Source organism: Vitis riparia, chromosome 4 (genome assembly GCF_004353265.1).
Source record: "Vitis riparia cultivar Riparia Gloire de Montpellier isolate 1030 chromosome 4, EGFV_Vit.rip_1.0, whole genome shotgun sequence".
Taxonomy (NCBI): Eukaryota; Viridiplantae; Streptophyta; class Magnoliopsida; order Vitales; family Vitaceae; genus Vitis; species Vitis riparia.
Genome location: NC_048434.1, coordinates 12139044 through 12159156, shown reverse-complemented (window position 1 = coordinate 12159156; position 20113 = coordinate 12139044).

Below are 20113 nucleotides of genomic sequence, written 5' to 3'. Positions count from 1 at the left end.
TTCCAAGTGTTTAAACTAAAAGTCTAAATACCTCTTGTTTTGCTAACAAGTTTATCTTTGTTTGGATTGCTTCTTTCGATTTTGGCCAATCATTCATTTTTCAACATTCATCCATAGTTTGTGGTTCTTGATCTTCATCATTTCTTATGATGTCCATAGCCACTTGGAATGAAAATATATTGTTTATGATAATGTCACTATGATTCCTTGTTTCTCCTATATGACTTATTGAGATCTCTTCAGTTCTAGATACCGGTATTTGATCAATTTGTGTCTCTTCAGGGGCTAACGATTTATCAAGTTGGGTTTCATCATTTGACCATTTCATATTTGTAAACTCTTCAAGAGTACCATACTTTTCACATGTTATTCATTTTTTTTTTTCTAGGAACTGAATCCTTTAAACCAATAGGTCTACCACGTTTCAAGCGTGTCTTAGATTCACTTGCTATGACATTCTCCATTTGTCCTTCAGAGAAATCAATATGTGTCGGGGTATTCATTGTCGGTACATGTGACTTTGTTACTTTCTTTATATATGTGAAAACATCAAGTAACTGATTTGCAAGTCCTTGCAAATGAATAATCCACTAAACTTCTAGTTCACACTACCTTGTACAAGGATCAAGATGAAATAAAGAGGATACATACCATGTAATGTCTTGTCATTCTTCTGGATTTGACTTACCTCCTCTTAATGGTGGGAAAACATTTTTATCAAAATGATAATTTGCAAAACAGGTAGTAAAAATATCACTTGTGATAGGTTCAAGATAACGGATAATAGAGGATGAATTAAAACCAACATATATACCAAGTTGACATTGAGAACCTAACTTAGAACATTGAGGTGAAGCTATGGAAACATAGACAACACAACCAAGAATACGTAAATGTGAAACATTTGGTTAGGAGCCTAAAACAAGTTGTAAATGTGAGCATTCATGATTAGTTGTAGGATGAATCTAAATTAAAGTAGCAGCATGAAGAATAGTATGTCCCCAAAGAGAAAAAGGCAATTTTGTTTTCAAGAGTAACGGTCTTGCAATCAGTTGAAACACTTAATAAGACATTCATTTAATCCATTCTGAGTGTGAATATGAGCAATAGGATGTTAAATATCAATACCAACTGACACATAATAATTAAGAAATGTCTAAGAGGGCAATTCACCAATATTATCAAGACGAGTTGTCTTAATAGGATGATTAGGGAATTAACACCTTGAGTTGCATTATTTGAGTAAGTAACCTAGCAAAGACAACATTTCTCGTTGAAAGAATACAAATATAAGACCAATGAGTTGATGCATCAATTAAAACCCTAAAATAACAAAAAGATCCACTAGGTGTATGAATAGGTCCACAAATATCAACTTGAATGCATTTTAGAAAGGTTAGTGATTCATATTCAACCTTGGTAAATGATGGTCTAATAATTAATTTGCCTTGTGAGCAAGCAACACAATTGTAATCATTAAGCATTAGAATCTTCTAGTTCTTCAAGGAATGCCCAGAAGAATTGTTGACGATACAACACATCATAAATAATCTCGGATGACCAAGATGTTCATTCCAAATCATAATAGTTTTTAAGTCACAGAATTTCCAGTTCATGGCAACATATGACTCAATGAGGCTAATGATTGTTTGATATAACCCACATGAATAAGAAGGAAGCTTTTCCAAGATATGTTTTTTTTTTCTAGAAATAACTGAAGTAAAGGTATTTATTACTACCATTATTTATAGTTTCAATGTTATATCCATTTCGACGAATATCCTTGAAACTAAGAAGATTTCGCTTGGATTTAGCATAATAAAGAGCATCATTAATGTGGATTTTAGTTCTACTAGGTAAAATAATAGTTGCTTTTTCGGAGCCTTAAATCAAGTCGACGTGACCTGATATTGTATTAACATTAGACTTAACCAATGATAAGTTAGAAAAATATTTTTTTTATCATCAAGGATTGTGTGTGTTATGGCACTCTCTACAAGACATGCATTTACATTGGATGTTATATGATGTATCAAGGTATGAGAGGGATCCATATATCTTCAAGTATAAATAAAGAAAAGAATTTAAATAAGAAATAAAAAAAATGAAAAAAATGATAAAAGATGAATAATAAACAATGTGTTCAAAAGATGATAACAAAATAAAACTAAACTGCAAAGAACTAAATAAAAACATAACATTTAATCATAACAAACATTTCTATCACCATTAAGATGGTCAATTTTCCTACTAGGATTCTCAAAGAAGTTTGCAACATCTAAATGGGTTAGATCCATTAGGCCATTACCATTAATGAAGTTCATTTCAACTTCATTTCCTTTTGCTTTTAGTGAGGTTTGATAAAGGTCAACCAAATGATTTGAAGTACGATAGGTATGTGAATAGTGTCGTTTCATACCACATCTATAACATTCTTTCTCACGAGCATGTTTACCTTGTGATTCTATCCCCTTTTCAAGTTGTGCCTCTGAATTATTCCACTTCTAGTGGTTTGAGTTGTTCTTTTTTTACTTTGAGAACCACTATGATGAGAAGAATTGTGTCTATCATGAGCTTGACCGCAACTAGATCCTTTACCTTGACCTTGTCCATATCCACGTCCTTGTCCATGTCCAAGAGTTTGGATAGATGTGGCATTGGCTTTAGGCAATGACACAAACCTAGTAGGACGAGATTGATGGTTTTTTTTTTTTTTTTTTTTTTTAGTAAAAGCTTATTATTTTGTGAGATCAATTCTGAATATTTAGTGAAACGACACTCTCAATGTTGCTGCTGCGGGAACCCATTTAAGCCATGGAAAGTTGTAATTTTTTTTTCAAGCATATTTTCTTTTGTGACTTTTTCTCCACATAATTTTAATTGTGAGCTAATTTTGAATAAAGTCAAGTTGTAGTCACTAACAGACTTGAAATCTTGTAATTTTAAGTGCATCCAATCATAGCATGCCTTTGGAAGGATTACGGTCTTTTGGTGGTCATATCATTCCTTTAAATTATTTCAATGGATGAAATGATCTTTGACCGTAAGGTATTCACCTTTTAATCCTTCATCAATGTGATGGTGAAAGAATATTAAAGTTTTGGCACGATCCTACAAAGATGCATTCTTTCCTTTTCTTAATGGTATTTCTAAGATTTATCGCATCAAGATAAATTTTAGCATCCAAAACCTAGGATAAGTAGTTCTTGCCTGAAATATCAAGGACAATAAATTCAAGCTTTGCAAGGTTTGACATTATTTGAAAACTATATATAAAATAATATTAATAAGGAAAATATTTCAATTTATTGAAAATAAGAAAAATATATCAATTTATTGAAAAAAAAAACTATGAATAAATTAATAAAATTCTTTACCGACATTTCAAGTAAATAATATCTAAAAATATAATAACCTAAGATTTTGCTATATTTTATTATCAATTGTAAATATGGTAAAAATGCATAAACACAAAATAGACATTAAAATCTAATATTTTTCATAGTTTTGGGCTATGATTATTTTGTTAGAACAAAAAATGTTGAAATTTGTATATAGTTTTAGGCTATGAACTATTCTTTATACAAATTTGTACATAAATTTAGGCTATAAACTATTCATTATGCAAATTTGTATATAGATTCAAGTTATGAACTATTTATTTTATAGTTTCTGGCTATATAATGTTGTTTTGTATAACTTCTAGTTATATCATATAATATTTAAAATTAATTAGGAATTATATGCATAACTTCTGACTTTTATTTGTAACTTACCTCATAACTTTTGGTCATCAGGATTACACATATTTTTCATAACTTTTGGTTATGATTTTTTTTTTTCATGATTTCTAACTAGAAAGAAAAAACATATTTTCTAAATAATATTTACACATATTTATGCATTCAAATAAAATAAATGAAATAGAAAATCAAAGTATAATTTTATCACATATAAATAAAATAGAAAATATAAGTTTATAACATACCTTTTACGTGAAAAAGAAGAAAGAAAAGTCTTTCTATTTCTTTTGTAGAAACTATTCATATTGATAATGTGTTATAGAACAAAGTGGGAGAAGAAAAAAAAAACAAGAAAGAGATAATAGAATGCGCAGAGAAATTGAATTGATTTTCATTACCTTTTATAGGGATTCACAAAAAGATATACATCATTATGGATTATCATCCATAAGTTCCCACAATGCTACAAATTCTCATATTTTATAACAATATGTTTGTTTATTATAAAAATAAATTAAATTAACTATAATTTACTCCTTATAATTAATTAATTTAATAAAAAATAATTAATTACTTTTTATTTAATATTGAAATTTTTTATTCAAAAACAATAAAAAATATAGAAAATAAAAAAAATATTATTAACTTATTATAAAACTTATTTCCAATTTTAATATAGATGGTACATCATTGAATTACAATTTGAAATATTGTTTTTTTAAACACAATAAATAAAATTTAATCTTATTTTCTCTCGAAAAAATATATATGATTTGAGCTATTAACATAATTGTTTAATAAATATAAATATTTTAAAATAAAATATATTCAAATACAACCATAAAATAGATGAAAATTAATTTAAAATTTTAATTAAATAATTAAATTTAAATTTAAATATAAAAAATACGCTATTAGCTAGCAGTTTACATGCTTTGCATGTAGAACAAGCCTAGTTATCTTAAAAGTAGGATATAAATTTTATAGTAGAATAAGCCTACTATAAATGGATATATTTCGGTATTAGAATAATTTATTTGTTTAATTATAAGTTGATTAGACTATGTTAGTAAACCATTTGAAAATAAAAAATATAGCAAAAAATAATGAATAAATATAATATAATAATAAGTATAACCATAATCTGTATAAAATATAATATATATCATAATATAATATCACAATAGTCTCTATGTATATTATAAGAAAATAGTAATATTATCATTCTTAATAATATATCTCATACCCTAACAGTTATATATATATATATATATATATATATATATATATAATTTTAATTATATTTCCTTTCACCATTTTTCAGGCTAGTAAACATTCAAAACCTATTGCAATCTTTTTCAACTTTGATCAAACTTAACATGTGATACCTATTGGGACAAAGAATTAGAAAGTATGACATGATGTAATAGTTTTAGATTCATTAAAAATTTATGTTTCTTGTTCACTTTACTATCCCAAATGGATTAATCGGTTATCTAATTATACATACTCATATCACTTGCATTGTATATGACTTGGGTGTATTAGGAGTTGTACAAAGGATACAAATCATGAGTTCTTTGTAAGATGATAAATTGTTTACAGTCGGCTCTTAAATCTGGGTAATCGAGTAGAGACTGTAGTGCACTACCTCCTAATTGAAAATATCACTTATTATGACTATCGTAATGGGTTTTCCATGGTGATTGTACTCATGTGTATGGTTACATATTAGACAAGACCAATGGTGAATCATGATGTAAGATTATCAATTGTTATAATTCACCAAGCTATTATACTACATGGATTCTCAACCTTGAAAGGATATTGAGCATGTGTCAAAATTAACATGAGGTTTTGACCAATGGGTGAAACCCCTATGTGGTCATATATCCCTATGGATTGGATCACTATTGATGGAGGCTAGTGACAATATGTATTCTCAATAGAGACACTATGATATCTCATGAGATTGAAATAGTGTGTCCCTTTGGGTGACCTAAAGGACATGTGATCTAGAAGATTATAATCATTGCATTTCCTTTAGTGGAAATTTGACATATGCTCTTTGGAGCTAGAGTATGTCAATTGATCACATAATAGGTGGATTTATAACTCAAGGATTGAAAAGGTAATCTTGATAGGTGATAACACTACCTTGTTAGATTACAAACATTAATTCCTAGGGAGTTTGAATTTAGTGGATAGTAGGTCATGGACTTGAATTTTGTCTTGTTATTATTTACATTGGGTATTAGAGTTTGGCTAATTCTTTGTAGTGAAATGTTAAATCAACTTTAGAATTGGATTCTAAGGGAGCCAATATTGTTCTATAGGTCCCAATAGTCCTTCCTCAAGATCATATGCCTTGATGACATGGTTTATGAGGGTTGGATAAGCTCTAGGTTTACTTACGTGCATAAGGGTGTATTGGTAATTTTTCAATGTTGCTTAGTGAACAACATCTCTAAATTGGGATAATTGATTAATTTGATAGTCCTATTGGGTTAATTAATCAATTAAGACCTTTTTTTGATATTAGATTAAGTGACCCAGGCCCTTAATGGGTTTAAGTTACTTAAGATAGTGCCCTATAAATACCTTTTAGGGGTTAGGGTTTCTAATGTTAGGATAAAATCTTTAAAAGCATGGCATGATGTAACAAATTTGGAGTTCATTATTTATTTAATAATATTTTTGTTTCACTTTTATCTATCCTTATTCCATGCATCATACTTTATGACATTCTCGCCTAGCATATCTTGCATTATACATGATTTAAGTGCATTAGGAGTTGCACAAAAGATCTAAGTTACATGTTTCTTGCAAGTGGATGACTTGTTCACAACTAGTACATGAGCTTAGTTAATCCATTAAAGGTTATAGTGCACTAACTCCTAATTGAAAGGATTGCTGGTCTTGGCCATCAGGATGGGTTTTCTGTGGTGAGTGCACTAGTGTGTATGGTTACACATTGGAGAAAACCTAAGTTGAGTCATGACATGAGGCTATCAAGTAGTCATGCCTTTATCAACCTATTTCACTATCTTATCTCTTTAATCTTGAGAAAATATTAAGTTTGTTCAAAAGTTAATAGTGGCTTTGACCCACGAGTGAGATCCTAAATCGATCATATATTCTCTATGGATTGGGTTACTGTTGATGGAAGCTGATAGTAATAGGTATTCTCAATAAAAACAACATGATATCTCTTGGGATTGAGATATAGTGTTCTCTTGGGTGAACCTAAGGAGGTGTGTTAATCTAAACTATGGTCATAGTAGTTCCCTAAGTGGAACTTGACATAAGTTCTTGTGGGTTAAGATATGTTAGTTGATGACATAATAGGAGGGTTTCTAACTCAAGGATAGTAGAAGTAGTCTTGAGAGGCTGATAGCTTTCACCTCGTTAGACTATCAATATCAGTTAGCAGATCACAAACTCAAACACTTAGTGTCTTGTTATTATTTACATAGGATACTAGAGTGCAATAGATTTTTTGTAATAGGATGTTGAATTAACTTCAAAATTGGATTCTAAGGGAGCCAGTATTGTCCTATGGGTCTAATGGTCCCTACTCAAGCTTATATACCTTGTTAACATGGTTTATGAGGGTTGGATCGACTCTTGCTTCACTTATGTGCATAAGGGTATTTGATAATTATGCAAGGTTGCATAGGGGTTAATGAATGACATCTCTATATTGGGTTGATTGATTAATTAGATGACAATATATGGTTAATTAGTCAATTAGGACCCAATTTGGGCTAGATTAAGTCACCTAAGCCTATGCAGGCTCAAGTCACTTAAGCCTAGTTATGATCTCTAGAAATACACCTAAGGTTAAGGTTTTCATCACTTTTATCTTCCACAATCAAAATAGAAAAGAAAGCCTTAGCCTCCACCCTCCCAAACTACCCACCCTTTATGTGCTAAGAAACAAAGGGCGAAGATCTTGGGTATTTGAGAGTTTCAAGAACATCGATTTGATTCTTCAACACTTTGAATTTAAGGTTTGAGAATATTCAAACCTAAAGGTTAGTATTTTAACCCTAAATATCAATTTTTTAGAAAACTAATATTTTTTTCATTGCATAGATCTAAGAAGCCAAGATCCAATTCTTTCAATCTCTTCCACCATTTAGAAATAAATGAAAGAGCTTTCCTCTTCACCCTTCCAAGCACCCCACCATTTGAGTGCCAAGGATTGAGGTAGAGTCATCGTATGAAAGATCGTGGGTCTATGAGACTTTTAACAGCTACAATTTGATTCTTTGTTGCACATAACTAATTTAAGAATGCCCAAATCTTCAGTAAAGTTTTCTAAAGCATTCATCTAGAACTTTTAATGTCAAAAAGTTGTTATTTTGCTTCCATTGCATAAGATCTAGTGGCCTACGAGGATTTTCACGCTCCTAACTAATCGACCTTCTCTATTATACCAAAATACTTAGCCTTTTTACGTAGCAACTTTGGTAAAGAAAAAACTAGAGAAAGAGTCACTACGACTTTTGTAGTATTCCCAGTATCGTCCTCAAGGACTAGCCTATGGAAATTGTCAATACTAGAATAAATGAATTGTTTTTGTTTAAATCTGACAGTGAAAATCGATATGTGAATAAAGTGAAACTAAGTAAAAGAAATTAAATTAATAAAAAAAATGAATATTGATTTTAAATTCGATTGATTCGAGTTTGGGGTTTTCCACAATCCAACCTAGGGTATAGAAATTAGAGAAAACAAGGGTCTTTTAAGTAATAATCTTAGGGTTTTGGGATCCTTGGCCGCTCGTGATCAAGTTGAGTTCTATAACTCAAAATTGCATCCAAAACCTAATTTTTCCTTTTTAAAACAGATTCCTAAAACCATAAGATGAATGAGATTGATTACTAGTTTAAGATTTAACTTTTTAACCTTCCTACTCCTTATAGCTTTGTTTTGGGGCAAATAACAATAGAGAAGACGAAGATAACCAATGATCAAGAATTACCAAGAATCACTAGTATCGGGTAATAACCTACCGTATCATTCCCTAAACTAACTCACAAGGGTAGAATAAAAAAATTGATAAATTGTCACCCAACCAATAATTAATCTCATTGTTATAATAATTTACCCATTGTCCCTATATAGTTTTCCTAGCTCTTAGGTTTTCATGCTTCAAGCCCCAAGTTAGCTCTTAGCCTCTCATGGGGGTGATGTCACATTTACAATCCATAATAGGGTAAAAATCCATAATTTGAATCAAAAGAAACTAAAAACAATATATTTAATAAAGAAGAAAAAGAAAACAAACCAAAGTTGTTGTCTTCTTCCACCTTCAATGTCAAACTCTCCGGAAAAAAATCCAAGATCCCCAATACCTAGAACTAAGAGAGTTTATATAATATCATCAATTATCTAACATGTAACACTCTCATTGGCCACTTATTACAAAAATAATTTCCTAAAAATGATTAAAAAAATAATGAAATGGTGATTTCTAGTCGTGTGGGGTCCACTTAGGGCTGATGGAGTACTCTAGATGCAATTCCCGAGATAGGCAGTGGGTGAATTCGAAATTGGTGTCATTTCAAAGTGGATTTCGAATTCATAAGTTGAATTTCGAAATCATTTCGAAATGACCCTTTAGCTTGGTGCAATTGTCTTCAAATGACCATAACTTTTTCATTTCAGCTCTGATTTGCACACCGTTTAAAGCCTTGGACTCCTGATTTCCTGATCTTCAAAATGATATATAGTATGTATAAAATGGACTCCATAAAGTACTCCAAATTTTTCCTCAAATTCAGAGTATATATTGACATCAGATTTTTTAGTTCTGAATTTCCATGCAGTTGAATTTTGCTTCATGCCTCATTTTCCATGTTTTCTTACCTTCTTTCTTACTCCATAATGGTCGTTTCTCATCTTCCAAACTCATGATGTCCTCGTCTTGCCTTTCCTTATGGTCCATGAGTCTCGACTCACTTATTTCCTCATTTAGCCATTTCTTGATTTTTCAAAATCTAAAGTGATTCAACTTGCACCATTTTCTTCCTTTGAACCTGAGATAAGTCTGCAAAGTACAAATTAAACTCATGGGTAGGGCCTTAGCATTGATTTAGGTCAAGTTGGGTGATTTGAATGTCCTTTGGTGCACAAATTATATCAAATATATGCCATTAGAACACATATTTTGGCTTCAATCACTAACCTAGTCCTAGGATAGGGAACAAAGATATATAGGATTCCATACAATACTTAGTAGTAATTTAATAATAATAGTAATAATAATAATAATAATAATAATAAAACCTTAATTATCCTAGTACTTAACCTTAAACTTGTTTTATTAGACGTTAAAACTAGTTTAATCTTAATCATATTTATTTATGAGTTAAACTTTGATTAATTAACAACTTAAGTATGAATATTAGCTATATGTAGGTTAATTTTAATTAAAAATACTTGAGGGACTGATTGGTAGATGTATGGGGACCAAAGTGTAATTTGGAAAATGTTGGTGAGTGACAACCTTAGAGTTTGCCACCTCATTCTTGCTTTTAGAACTTATATAAAAGGGTTCTCAACCTTCATGTGTAGTCGTAATCTCTACAGGAAAATGGTGGGTCCAAAGAGAAAGAAAGTGAAGGAATTAAGGTGAGAAAGAAACCAGGTTAGTGATTTTGGTAGATTCAGATTTTAAAACTAGTTTGACCTATGGACACAAATTTGTCTTGTTTGATTAGTATGCATTTTTTTTTTATATCAAACTTTGTGCAAAAGTGTTTGTATTTGCAGAAAAGATTTCTAGTCCTTCTTTTTACTTACTATTTTAATGCATTAAAATATTTGTTTCTAATTTTCAAAAATATATGAAAAAAGAAATAGAAAGACAATGAACAAACTATAATACAAAATGAAAGCAAGATATACAATTTAGGAATGAGATGCAAATGTGTAGCTTATGAGAGAATTAATGTTATTCCAATTATTATACTTTTTTCTCCTCTAGAAAGTTTAATTCCATTTTTAACTTTGATGTGTTAGAATTGGGCATAAGGTAAGCACTTCACAATGGAGTATAAGGAACTAGTTTGAGATCAACATGCCATTACATCTTTCAAATTGCTTTGGAAGAGACGATTAGACTATTACACCTTTTTATAGTGCTAGAACTTGTCTTGACATCACTGAAAACATTGAACTCCATTTATCCAATTTACTCCTCATCTGATAATGTAACCCTTCTTCAAGACAAAGTAGCATAAGCACACTTCTCCATTGTACCTTTTTACGGTGTTGGAACTTTTCTTGACATTACTAAAAACATTGAACTCCACTTCTCCATTTTGCTCCTCATTTGATAATGGTAACCTTTCTTTTGGGCAAAGTAGCATAATTCACCATTTTTGGTTGCTTACATATTGATAGTTGCATAAATGGAGATCCTCCATATCTTATAGAAAATTCTAGTGTAGATAAAATTTAAGAGCTATATTTGATTAAAAAAAAAACTAGGAGATTATAGTATTTCTTGTTGTTATCATCTTAATCATCATCTTTTTATTAGTTCTTTAATAAGAAATATTTATGAAATAATTAGATTATATACCTGATAGTTATCATAATTTTGTATTCTTGTCATGCTCTTTAAATTTCTATTCCTTTGACATTGTAGCCACATAACTAAATTGCTTCATGAATTTAATAAAGATCAAAGCAAAGGTGTAGACCCCATTTTTTTTTTACAAACCAAAGGTTTTTAGTTTTTTTATTTATTATTGTTTTGTTGGCTTTCATTAAGAAGTCGGGGAGCATTTTCAGTGAGGGTGGGGGGACCTCCCATAGAGCTCCATGCATGGAAGTGTGGTGATCCTTCAGCAGCCGGCCCATGACGGTGGTTAAGGATGGAGATTGATGAGGGGTGCACAGGAAAGCAAGTAGGAGAAAGATATTTTTTCGGAGGAGGAGTTTCTGGTGGGAGGGCAGGAGATATTGAGAGTTGGAGAAGAATAGGGAAAGAGGGAGAGAGGAAAAAAAAAACGTTCAGGACTTTTAGGAGAAGGAGGGTATTCATTGTTGTGGGGAGATTACCAGAGGGGGTGAGGTTGTTGGGGTTTTTTTTTTTATGACTGAGAGGGAGAATCAGAGAGGGGGTTGGGGGAAAAGAGAGGAAGAGGAAAAAACGAGTAAAGAAGCGAGTGAGAAGCCTGAGGGGATTAGACCAGAGGGGAGAGCTTTTACAGAGAGAACGAGGAACAGAGAAGAGTTTGTTGGAAACCAAGCCACTTTTGCTTGAAGGAAATCACTCAGGCAACAACCAACATCTCCAATCTGAAACCACTTTCGCTTTTTGATCGAAGAGGGGAAGGCTTACGTCACAACATCTGCCACTACGCTTAAAGATTTCTTGTTCTGCGAAACCAGAGACGGTGGAGAAGGTGTGCCATTGTCAAGAAACAACTTGCATTACTAGAAGACTCTGCAATTACTGGTGAATCAAAAATTTGTAGTGCTTGGAGCTGATTCTCTTGATATGAAATTGCTGGCATGTACGTGCTATTCAAATTTTCAGTTTAGTGGATCTTCAAGGAAGCAATGGTCTTTATTGACTTACAAAAGGTATATTATAGGTTATTTAAACACATTGGTGGGGATGTGCTCCAGGAGGTGATGGAGAGCTATCAGAAACATGGAGTATTAGTTGAGTTATATCTTGAGGCTTTTAGTGGAAGCTAGCTACCTAATAGCTAAAGCTTTTGGATTAAAATGGTAGTTTAATTTTGGTATTAAAGCCTTCATGTGTGATAGGATGCTACGTAAAAAAAAAGTGTTAGGATATTAGCCTAATTGTTGGTTGGCTTAATATATGCATTGTTTATTGATTATATAGGCTTTTAGGTCAGAATGGTAGTTTTAACATTAAAATTGAATTTCCAATCATGATACATTTTCACTGTATAGTTGTTTATGCTTCCTGTCAATCAATATATAGATAACTGTGCTTATATTAGAAGTGATTTCAAGGCTTTTAGTGTTTGGTATTTGTTGTTTGTCAAAGACATGGTTGTGATGGCTGTTAGTAAGTTACATGTGAGGGAGATGTCTGCGCCTCAGTATTAAAAGGTTTCAGAAATGCATTATATTGTCCTTTAAAAAAACTTTGTGGTGCCTGTAGACCCTCAATTTTGTCCATCGACACTGGCATTTATCCTTTGGGCGTCACCTGCACCCATCATTCTCATATGGCACACTAGGGCCCTTTTTGGGCTTAGTCGGTGTCCGAGCCTCGTGTGGGCTTGTCTGTGGTCCATTGTGGTGTGTATGTGGTTCATTTTGGAGGGTCATCGTGACCATTTTCCTAGTCGTTCACATCACCCTATAGGAAGGAAGTGGGGTCATCCCGATGTTTTAACTTAGTTGAAGTTTATAGGGGCATGTTGAGGTTCGGGGCACTCGGGCTTGTCTTGATCATGGCTCCCTCATTCAAACTCGGATTTGCACACCGTTTTTTTTCATGGATTCCTCACTCTTCCAGGAACATTCTATCAAATTTTCAAGATTTTTTGCAACCAGTTCGACCGGTTGGCATTCGGTTCAGCCAGTTCAGCCGGTTCATCTAGTCAGTTGGTGTAGAACACTGATTTTTGGTAATTATTTTGATCATATCTCCCTTTTCCGAACTCGGAATTGTGTACCACTTTTTTTCATGGATTCCTCACTCTTCTAGGAACATTTTTTCAAATTTTCAAGATTTTTTGCAACTGGTTCGACCGATTGGCATCCGGTTCAGCCGGTTCGTTGAGTCAGCTAGTGTAAAACACTGATTTTGGTAATTTTGGGACCCAAATCCTACATGGCTCAGGCCCATAAGCTCCAGATCGGTTTTGGGGAATGTTTTGGGCCCATTTTGGGCCCTGGTTTGGGTTCCTTGCAGCCCACCACGAATCCATATGGATTCTTGGTGCTGAAGCAAGCTGAAAACTGAAGGGACTGAGCTGGCCTCGTAAGTGCAAGATAAATAATGGGGGGTGTGGTTCCCATGCTGATGGAGGGGATTTCGGTGCTGAAGGGGAAGGAACCCAGGAGGCTCAAATGCTGAGAGGGGTATGAGTATAAAAGGTGAGAGGATAGGAGAGCAAATGACCTTTTGGCATTTTTGAGAGAGGGGATATTTTGTTGGTGAGAAAAACAGAGGGTGATGAGTATCTTCTAAGTTGAGAGCGTGGAGGAAAGCTACAACATCTCAGTTTCTGGAAGTCATCATCAGCGTACATGGATCATATTTGGCGGAGATTCTGAGGTAAGTATGCTGAACTTTTTTTTACCTACAGGTCATCTTCATCGTCTTCGTATGCTTTTTCCTCTTTCTCATCCTCTTTTATTTCCTTTGATGTGAAGATTGTATTGCTTGGGTGTGGATAATAAAGGCCACACATGTTTGTTGTTGATTGGTTATGAATGGTTGAGGATTACAGTTGAGGATGATTGTTTTCTTGATGTGTTAGAATCACGTTTAGGCTCAAGTTTAATTCATTCATCGTTTTCAATTTAGCACCATAGTTGGCTGACTCTATCAGTCATGAGGAACACCTGACCTTGCTTTGTTTGGTTCTCACTCATCCGGGCTCGGAATTGAGAACCGTTTCTTTTGTTTGCTTCCTTATTCATTTAGGAACTTTCTGACCAAATCTTGGATTTTTTTATCAACCGGCTGAACTGGTTGGGAACCGGTTCAACCGGTTCAGCACCATAGTTGGCTGACTCTGTCAGTCATGAGGAACACCCGACCTTGCTTTGTTTTGTTCTCACTCATCCAGGCTCGGAATTGAAAACTGTTTCTTTTGTTTGCTTCCTTATTCATTTAGGAACTTTCTGACCAAATTTGAAATTTTTTATCAACCGGATGAACTGGACCGGTTCAGCACCATAGTTGGTTGACTCTGTCAGTCATGAGGAACACCTGACCTTCCTTTGTTTGGTTCTCACTCATCCGGGCTCGAAATTGAGAACCATTTCTTTTGTTTGCTTCCTTATTCATTTAGGAACTTTCTGACCAAATCTGGGATTTTTTATCAACCGGATGAACTGGTTGGGAACCGGTTCAACCGGTTCAGCACCATGGCTGGCTGACTCTATCAGTCATGAGGAGCACCTGATCGGGCTTTGTTTGGTTCTCACTCGTCTGGGCTTGGGATTGAGAACCATTTCTTTTGTTTGCTTCCTTATTCATTTAGGAACTTTCTAACCAAATCTGAGATTTTTTATCAACCGGCTGAACTAGTTGGGAACCGGTTCAACCGGTTCAGCACCATGGCTGACTGACTCTATCAGTCATGAGGAGCACCTGATCGGGCTTTGTTTGGTTCTCACTCGTCTGGGCTTGGGATTGAGTGTCGTTGATTTTGTTTGATTCCTTATTTATTTAGGAGTCTTCTAAAAAATTTTTGGGAACTTTTTCTCAACAGGTTGTACCAGTTGAGAACTGGTTCAACCTATTCTGCAAGAGGACTTTGGGCAGCCCTCAATTTTGGAATTTTTCAAGCCCGTATCCATTGGGGCTCAAACCCATTTGCTATGGGGCACTTGTGAGCCATCTTGCCCGGATCCTTTTTCGGTACTCGCCCGGATCCTTTTTTGCATGGTGCTTGATCCTGAATGATTGTTACGTGTTTATCTGTGTTTGGTTGACCTTTTATGCAGCGTTGGGCTGGGAACCACAGGTACGCACCCATTGTTTTGGTTTGTTGAATTCATATGCATGCCAAATACCAATTAAGATTGTGTGATTCATGACATCTATTTAACGTAGGGTTTCATTTTTGACCCATATGCTCCCACATACCCAATTCATTAGTAGAGATCGAGTTCCGGGCCTAGAGGGGTGCTACCTCGCATGAGGTACCTTCCCAATGGGTAACCTGATCCCCGGACCCAGAATCTAGTTTTCGCATACCGCTTTTTTCCATACTAGGGTCATTAGGGGTTTTTGTTCTTACTTAATTTTCCCCATTTTAAAAATAAAAATAAAAAGTAAGTGGCGACTCCATACGACACCATTCCTCACCAGGGGCGGGTTTTTCAAAACTGGAAAACTCCAACTTTTTCATTCTTTCTTTTCTTTTAAAAGTGAGTCGCGCCGGTCCGGTGGATAGGGTGAGGGTCCACAAATTGGCGACTCCACTGGGGATCGAACCCAGAATCTCTGGTTTCATAAGAAGATCAAGCTTGAACTTGAGTTGGGAATATTGGAGCACATGGTTCATTGATTAGTAGACTCTTAGGCTACATAGATGACTGATGATCACGTACTTGGTTGGTATTTGGCTTGCACCTGTGATGTGTTGTTGCTTGTGTGTTCACCTGTTGGATTCTAGCATGCTTGGTCATTGTTGATTGGTATCTAGCTATGACATTTGGGATTAGACTTAGATGATTAGATTGTGTGTAGATGTGTGGTAGGTTATCTCTTTGTGCATGACTATTTGCTGTATGACTGCTTCTTCCCTTGCATGACTGCTTGTTGCTTGTGTTTGTGGGGCACGTGTGTATCCCCTTACTTCCGAATCACTAGTCTTGGTCAACTATTCCTCATGGATTGCTTGTGTTTCTTGGGAGTCATTCCTAATTGTTCGCCTTCGACCAAGCTAGGGGTTTGGAATAGGGTCTAGCATAAGGGCTATATTGATGTTTGGGAGCACTATGGAGAAAACGGATATCTGAGCAATGAAGACCTGTATAGCCCTGAGCTGGATTTCATGGATACATGCGTGGCTAGCATGTCACTTTGATTGTTGATTGATTGTTGGTTAGGACCTTAGGTTGTGTATCCCTGTGGGTACAGTCATTTAGTCTTTTTAGGACTTGCCTTTTCTCTTTTTTTGACTTTTGAGCCACATTACCCCTGAGGTATCACCATGTCAGAATCCCGCTCCTACCTGCGGAACCGTATATCGGTTTAGCTGTTGACATCACATGTTAGTTCGTTTTCTAGGAAGATTTTAGTCATACATTCCTAGTTTGATGTCAGGATTGATAGTCACGGGGACTAACGTCCCCCTTTCCTTTTGTAGGATTATTGATTGAGATCGACTTGGGTTCCCAAGCTTGGATTCGGATTGGAGATAGACTGGTTAGAGGATTAGATCCACACAGCTAGTTAGAACATATACCATATCATAGAGATATGGACCCTCAGTACGCTACTGTTGACCAGTTGGCTGAGATTACCGATACCATGGCGTCACTTAGGGACGCTATCTTAGGATTGGGTTAGAGGATTGATGGGCACCAGGCCCAGCCATTATCGATTCCGGGAAGCACCCCGCATGACTCTACCACACCACCACCACCACCACCTGGGCCATTTGGACCTACTATACAGCAGGACTACATAGTTCCACCACCACTACCACCACCAGTTCAGTCAGCTCCCCAGGCTAGAGCATTTATGTTGCACGACCGGACTGAGACTACGCCGCATTCTGTTGTGGCACTTGCACAGATTGTTGATGACACCTAGGCTCGTATTGACAGGATTGAGCAGAGGATGAAATCACTACATGTTTCTGATGGGATGATGAGTTGGGATGGGTATGATGATCTTCCAGTAGCAGCTTTGCCTGTTGAGTTCCGTATGCCGGACATTGAGAGATACATGGGGATAGGGTGCCCCCGTATTCACTTGTAGTTATATAGCACTGTTATGCGTGAGCATAGACTAGATGAGGCACATATGATTATGTTATTCCCTCTGTCACTGAGTGGTGCTGCTCAACGTTGGTTTGCCTCATTGGACCCTTCGAGACGTAGGACATGGGCTGATTTGGGACAAGAGTTTATTAGACAGTATTCTTTCAATACTGTAGTGGATGTATCCCGGAGGGAGTTAGAGGCCCTCAGACAGGGGCCGGATGAGTCAGTCACTTCATTCATTTCCCGTTGGAGGGAGAAGATAGCACAGATTATTGATAGATCTTCAGAACGCGATCAAATCAGTATGATTATGCGTAGCCTTCAGCCCCGCTTTGCTAGGCATCTCATGGGCTTCCCTCAGACAGAATTTGGCTCGTTAGTGCAGGCCCTCTATGGTATTGAGGAGGGTATATCTAGAGGTTTATGGGCAGATTCTTCCCATTAGGACTCAAAGGGGAAGAAGCCGGGATCAGGACCTAGGTCCTCAGATGTTGGTACTATTGGTATGACAAGACACAGGTCCGCACATCGTCCTTCGTTTCAAAGTCAGTTTTTAGGCACTCCTTATCAAATGATATAGCATGATCGGTACAGACCAGTTGCTCCCATTAGGCCGGCAGGAACTACTTATCTGCACCCACCCCCACAGTCGGTATATGCTACACAGGCACCCCAGAGGCCGCTTATGCAGTACCATCATCAGTATAGAGCACTACCCCCACCGAGGTCGGTTAGACAGTTCACACATCTTGGGATGCCACTGAGCCGAGCTTTTCAGAGATTGGTTGAGGGAGGACTAATTGCCCCACTACCGCCTAGACCACCATTACAGCCTACCCTCCCAGGATTAAGGACAGATCTTCACTGTGCCTACCATGAGAGAGCAGGCCATGATATAGACAGTTGTTCAGCACTGAGACATGCCATTCAGGATTTGATTGATCAGGGCTTGGTTGATTTGGGGTGCCCGAGTGTAGCCACAGACCCGTTACCTACTCATGACACTAGAGCAGTACCTCCACCCCCGGAAGGGGTACATTTGATTGAGTTTGCAGGGGATGAGATATTTATGATGGGTTGGGATGGAGAGGCTCCTTAGCCGATCAATTTATATGAGGAGTCAGATTTTGTTGGATATATACCTAGACAGCAGATCCCCAAGCCATTCAGTTTGACCCCGGACGAGATTTATGGGCCGCCTCCAGTATCACCGGTATACTTACAGCATGTGCCACCTATGACACCCTTCATTCTGTTCCCAAAGGAATATAGGCCCCCTCACAAAGATGTTCAGATAGTTACACGGAGTGGAAGGGTAGCACAACCTCCACCCGTTGATAGGCCATTTGCTGGTATAGCTGCCAGAGATGAGGTTCAGATGGAGGATGATGAGATATTATGCCAGCTGCACACTACTCAAGCTTGCATATCTATTTGGAGCCTTTTGGCCTCATCTAGTACACACAGAGATGCATTGGTAAGAGCCCTTGGCCAGATTAGGGTTGGCACTACTACTACCCCAGAGGGGCTTATTCACATGTTGACAGCTGATAGAGCTACATGCATAGTGTTTTCTGATGATGACTTGCCACCAGAGGGATCAAATCATGTTCGACCCTTATTCATTGATGTTGTTTGTTCAAGCCGTCGGGTGCCGTCTGTTCTGCTGGACAATGGTTCTGCCCTGAACGTCTATCCATTGGTTACTGCTATTGCACTTGAGTTTTCGCCAGCAGATTTTAGGGCTTCTACACAGACTGTTAGAGTTTATGATGGGACTTAGAGAATAGTTATGGGTACACTCAGTACACATGTCATGATTGGGCTAGTTAGTTACTCCATAGTATTTCAGGTTTTAAGGATTCGGTCATCCTTTAACCTGCTTCTTGGTCGCCCATGGATTCATGAGGCTGGTGTTATACCATCTTCCCTTCATCAGAAGGTGAAGTTCATACACGAGGGGCGCATTATCATGACACAGTCTGATAGAGATATTATCAATTCGTCTGAGCCAGTGTTACATATCCATCATAATGAGAATGACTTACATTTGACTGGGTTTACGTTCGATGAGGTTCAGGTTGTCAGCTTAGAGGATGGCAGCAGAGATATGGTACCTATGTCATTCGACCAGCACAGCAGCACTTTGGTGCTCAGCATGATGAGAGGCATGTCTTATTTGCCTGGCATGGGATTAGGTCACCGCCAGCAGGGGCCCCACGAGTTTACTTTCGCAGTTGATCACGACACACCCTATGGATTGGGTTACATCCCCACAGAGGCTGATGCACGTTATATGGCACGACTGCGCAGGGATAGAGTGAGGGCTAGCATGACTGGCATTCCATTTGATTATCCCCTTCGCTCATACACCTTCCAATTGGCTGACTACTTCATCAGGGGTTCAGAGCATACACCCCGCACAGAGGGGACTGTTCGCATTCCAGAGACAGTTGAGATTCAGGACATCCAGCAAGCCCTGGGTCAGATGCATTTGGACACCGGGACTACTGAGACGCCTAGTGCCATGATAGTTGCGCCCCCATCACCAGACCGAGCTAGTGTGTTCTCTATGTGTTTCCCCGAGGAGGTCCCTGACAATGACCTACCTATGGATTTGGGAGATGACACTGACGAGATGGACATGATCGGCATAGACCGTATCTTCGATGCAGCCCCACGCGGGCCCT